The following is a 6,000-nucleotide window of genomic DNA, read 5'->3' on the forward strand; positions in this document are numbered from 1 at the left end:
ACAGCCGTGATTGACTAATTTGGTCCCACAAACACCCGCCGACGCGCCAACTTTATACTTTCCACTCTAAGAGCATCTATAGCCGCGATGGGCTAATTCAGCCCCTCAAACGCCCGTGGACGCGCGGGCACACATCATATTCCGCTCTTGACATCCGTATATCTCATATCTGGCACCCTATATTCATACTATACATGCAACGTGAGCTACTTTGCGTGATCAAAGAACGGGCAACAAAATCGGCTGCAAATGGACATTAAACGAGCTTGACATCATCCTAAAGATCATCTGAGTTCGTCATCGGACAAGTTCTTAAACATCAACAACTAAAAACGACATAAACATAAGAGGAGGTGCGGGATCACCACTTCTACCACGGGCCTTCGCCCTTCTGGTCGCCGGCGCAATTGTAGGCGTCCGCGGCTGGTGGAGGATCTTGGTCGTCATCGTAGGAGGTGTAGCTATCGTCGTCGCCGCAGTCGGAGTCTGAGGAGGACAGGACGATCAACCCCTTCATCCGGCGGATGGCCTTGTCCTGCTTCCGCTTCAGCTTGGCCAGCCGAGCCACCTCTGCCGCTGCCTCCTTCGCCTCCCGCTCAGACTTCTCTATGGCTAGCCGGAGGGCCGTTGGGTTCTTCCGTCGAAGGTGGCGAGTGTCCATCTCCGCCGTCCTGAGCGACCGGCGGCAGACCAATGCGAGGAGCCGCTCGTCCTCGTTGGGCTCCGCCAGCATCCCGTGGCGATGGCGCACAGATCGCTCTGCCGCTTCCCTCTCCCTTGCCCGCTGCCTCTCGCGGCGGGCAGCGCGCGCCTCCGATTCCAGTGTGCACGTGAGGGCTGGCAGCGCAGGGACTAGCACTCATCGTTAGCTGCGCAGAGGAGCGGCCGGCGGGGGAAGGAGACAGTGCTTGGGCGGTGCGGACTGCGTTGTCCTGCCGGAGCTGAGCGCGGGCCGGGATGGTCCAGCTCCGGCATCCGTGATGCATCGATGCGGGAGTTGCAACGACGCTACAGATCTAGAGCTGCCCCCAGTATCCACCTTGGACTGCTCCAAGGCAATGCGGAGGGCCAGCTCCTTATCATAGTCGATGTCGGAGCCGGAGTCGCTACCGAAGCTCGACATTGCGCCAGATTTGATTGGAGTCGGTGCAAGGAGAGGAGAGGATGGAGCGAAAGAGGAGATTGTGAGTAAGCTATGGTTCGAAGCGATAAGCCGGATGGAGTTTTTTGTTGGACAGTCGTGGGGTCGGTGGTGGGTCGGGTTTGTTAGGCAGACGTGTCCAGGCGAGCCCGGGTCGCCCCATATCTGCCCTAGATTTGGGTTGGATATGAGGGATGCCGACGAGCCAGACGTTCAAAACATTAGTATTTTCTCCTGCAGCAGGCCTTTCACCTAGTAGTGCATCAAGGACATAATTCTTCTGTGCAGCAATAAGGATAATCCTTAAGTTATGGACCCAGTCTGTGTAGTTTCTACCATCATCTTTCAACTTAGCTTTCTCTAGGAACGCATTAAAATTCAGGGAAACAATAGCATGGGCCATTGATCTATAACATAGATATGCAAATACTATCAGGAATAAGTTCACGATAAATTAAGTTCAATTAATCAAATTACTTAAGAACTCACACTTAAATAAACATCCCTCAAGTCATCTAAGTGATACTTGATCCAAATCAACTAACCCATGTCCGATCATCACGTGAGATGGGGTAGTCATCAATGATGAACATCTCTATGTTGATCACATCTACTATATGATTCACGTTCGACCTTTCGTCTCCAGTGTTCCGATGCCATGTATGTACATGCTAGGCTCGTCAAGTTTGACCCAAGTATTTCGCATGTGCAAAACTGTCTTGCACCCGTTGCATGTGAACTTAGAGTCTATCACACCCGATCATCACGTGGTGTCTCAACACGACGAACTGTCGCAATGGTGCATACTCAGGGAGAACACTTATACCTTGAATTTTAGTGAAGGGGTCATCTTATAATGCTACCGCCGTACTAAGCAAAATAAGATGCATAAAAGGTAAACATCACATACAATCAAAATATGTGACATGATATGGCCATTGATACGTTTCCAACGTATCTATAATTTATGAAGTATTCATGCTATTATATTATCTGTTTTGGATGTTTAATGGGCTTTATTATACACTTCTATATTATTTTTGGGACTAACCTATTAACCGGAGGCCCAGCCCATATTGTTGTTTTTTGCCTATTTCAGTGTTTCGCAGAAAAGGAATATCAAACGGAGTCCAAACAGAATGAAACCTTCGGAAGAGTTATTTTTGGAAAGGAAGCAATCCAGGAGACTTGGAGTAGACGTCAGGGAAGCTTCGAGGAAGCCACGAGGGTCCAGGGTGCGCTACCCCCTGGGCGCGCCCCCACCCTCGTGGGCCCCTCGTGGCTCCCCTGACCGACTTCTTTCGCCTATATATGTCCATATACGCTGAAAACATTAAGAACACAATAGATAAGGAGTTCCGCCACCGCAAGCCTCTATAGCCACCAAAAACCAATTGGGACCCTATTCCGACACCCTGCCGGAGGGGGGATCCCTCACCAGTGGCCATCTTCATCATCCTGGCGCTCTCCATGACGAGGAGGGAGTAGTTCACCCTTGGGGATGAGGGTATGTACCAGTAGCTATTTCTTTGATCTCTCTCTCTCGTGTTCTTGATTTGGCATGATCTTGATGTATCGCGAGCTTTGCTATTATAGTTGGATCTTATGATGTTTCTCCCCCTCTACTCTCTTGTAATGGATTGAGTTTTCTCTTAGAAGTTATCTTATCGGATTGAGTCTTTAAGGATTTGAGAACACTTGATGTATGTGTTGCATGTGCTTATCGATGGTGATAATGGGATATTCACGTGATCTACTTGATGTACATTTTGGTGATCAACTTGCGGGTTTAGTGACCTTGTGAACTTATGCATAGGTGTTGGCACACGTTTTCGTCTTGACTCTTCAGTAGAAACTTTGGGTCACTCTTTGAAGTACTTTGTGTTGGTTGAATAGATGAATCTAAGATTGTGTGATGCATATCGTATAATCATGCCCACGGATACTTGAGGTGACATTGGAGTATCTAGGTGACATTAGGCTTTTGGTTGATTTGTGTATTAAGGTGTTATTATAGTACGAACTCTATGATAGATCGAACAGAAAGAATAGCTTCGTGTTATTTTACTATGGACTCTTGAATAGATCGATCAGAAAGGATATCTTTGAGGTGGTTTTGTACCCTACAATAATCTCTTTGTTTGTTCTCCGCTATTAGTGACTTTATAGTGACTCTTTGTTGCATGTTGAGGGATAGTTATATGATCCAGTTATGTTATTTTTTTGAGAGAACTTGCACTAGTGAAAGTATGAACCTTAGGCCTTGTTTTCTAGCATTGCAATACCATTTGTGCTCACTTTTATCATTAGTTACCTTGCTGTTTTTATAATTTAAGATTACAAAAACCTATATCTACCATCCATATTGCACTTGTGTCACCATCTCTTCACCGAAGTAGTGCACCTATACAATTTACCATTGTATTGGGTTTGTTGGGGACACAAGAGACTTTTTGTTATTTGGTTGCAGGGTTGTTTGAGAGAGACCATCTTCATCCTACGCCTCCCACGGATTGATAAACCTTGTCATCCACTTGAGGGAAATTTGCTACTATCCTACAAACCTCTACACTTGGAGGCCCAACAACGTCTACAGGAAGAAGGTTGTGTAGTAGACATCAAGCTCTTTTCTGGCGCCGTTGCCGGGGAGGTGAGTGCTTGAAGGTATATCTTTAGATCTTGCAATCGAATCTTTTTGTTTCTTGTTTTTTCACTAGTTTAGTCTATAAAAGAAAACTACAAAAAATGGAATTGAGTTTGTCTCATACGCTTCATCTTTTTAATATCTTTCGTGAAAATGATGGAAAGGAAACTTGTGCTCAAGTGCTAGAAGAAGAAATCTATAAAATATTTGGCACTAAATATTTGAATGATGAGCATGATTGCAATGTTATTAGTATGAATTCTTTGAATACTCATGATTCTAATGATATGCAAAGCCACAAGCTTGGGGATGCTATGTTTGATGAATATGATATTTTTTGTCCCCCAAGTTTTGATGAGCAAATTTATTATGATGAAAGCATGCCTCCTATTTATGATGATTATCGTGATGATACATATGCTATAAAGAATAATGATAACCATGAAACTTGTCATCATGATTTTAGTTTTCAATTGTATTATGCCTCACATGATAATTATTTTGTTGAGTTTGCTCCCCCTATTATTCATGAGAAGAAATTTGCTTATGTGGAGAGTAGTAAAATTTCTATGCAAGTAGATCATGAAAAGAATGCTTTAGGTGCTGGTTATATTGTTGAATTCATTCATGATGCTATTGAAAATTATTATGAGAGAGGAACATATGCTTGTAGGAATTGCAATAATATCAAGTTTCCTCTCTATGTGTTGAAAATCCTGAAGCTATGCTTGTTTTGCCTTCCTATGCTAGTTGATTATTGTTCCCATAAGTTGTTTGCTCACAAAATCCCTATGCATAGGAATTGGGTTAGACTTAAATGTACTAGTCATATTCTTCATGATGCTCTCTTTATGTTTCAGTTCTTATCTTTTATGTGAGCATCATTGAAATCATCATGCCTAGCTAGGGGAGTTAAACGATAGCGCTTATTGGGAGGCAACCCAATTTTATTTTCGTTCTTTGCTTTTTGTTTCTGTTTGCTAATAAATAATTCATCTAGCCTATGTTTAGATGTGTTTTTATGTTTTAATTAGTGTTTGTGCCAAGTAGAACCTTTGGGAAGACTTGCGTGAAGTCTTTGTGATCTTGCTGTAAAAAACAGAAACTTTTGCGCTCACAAGATTAGCTACCATTTTTTACTGGAGAGTACTTTTAGGTTGATTATTTTTGAAGATGATTAATAGACAAATTACTCAGGTCCACCAATTTATTTCAGAATTTTTGGAGTTACATAAGTATTCGAATGATAAAGATTACTACAGACTGTTCTGTTTTTGACAGATTCTATTTTCTATGTGTTGTTTGCTTATTTTGATGAATCTATGAGTAGTATCGGAGGGTATGAACCATATAGAAGTTGGAATACAGTAGATATTACATAAATATAAATTTAGAATGAGTTCACAACAGTACCTAAGTGGTGATTTATTTTTCTTATGCTAACGGAGCTTACGAGTTTTGTGTTGAGTTTTGTGTTGTGAAGTTTTCAAGTTTTGGGTAAAGATTCGATGGACTATGGAATAAGGAGTGGCAAGAGCCTAAGCTTGGGGATTCCCAAGGAACCCCAAGGTAATATTCAAGGACAACCAACAACCCAAGCTTGGGGATGCCCCGAAAAGCATCCCCTCTTTCGTCTTCGTTCATCGGTAACTTTACTGGGAGCTATATTTTTATTCACCACACGATATCTGTTTTGCTTGGACCGTCATTTTATTTTGTTAGTATTTTCTTGCTGTTATTTAGAATAATATTTTTCATCTCTATTTTCAATAAAAATGTCAAGGATAGCCGTTACCATGCTTATTTTGCAGGTATACATGTTGTTGTTTCAAAACAGAAAGTTTACCACTGTTGCAAAAATTCCCTAGAAAAGTCAGAATATGATAAATTGTTGAAACTTTTTGCATATTGAGCTCTGATAAATCTTCTACAGTGTAGTATTTTTCTTATAATTTTGGAGTTAGGGAAGTATGATGAATCTTGCATTCTTTACAGACTATACTGTTTTGGCAGATTGCTGTTAAGTTTACATTGTTTGCATATGTTTGCTTGTTTAATGATTCTATTTGAGGATAGGAGTATTAAATATGCATAGGCATTTAGTATGCAATGTTGAATAATAATTTTAGTGATTTGTTACAGTAGAAAATGATAAGGTTTTTGCATTGGTTTATACTAACTTACCTCACGAGTTCTTGTTGAGTTTTGTGTGGAT

The sequence above is a fragment of the Triticum dicoccoides genome, chromosome 2B (genome assembly GCF_002162155.2).
Source record: "Triticum dicoccoides isolate Atlit2015 ecotype Zavitan chromosome 2B, WEW_v2.0, whole genome shotgun sequence".
NCBI classification, from domain to species: Eukaryota; Viridiplantae; Streptophyta; class Magnoliopsida; order Poales; family Poaceae; genus Triticum; species Triticum dicoccoides.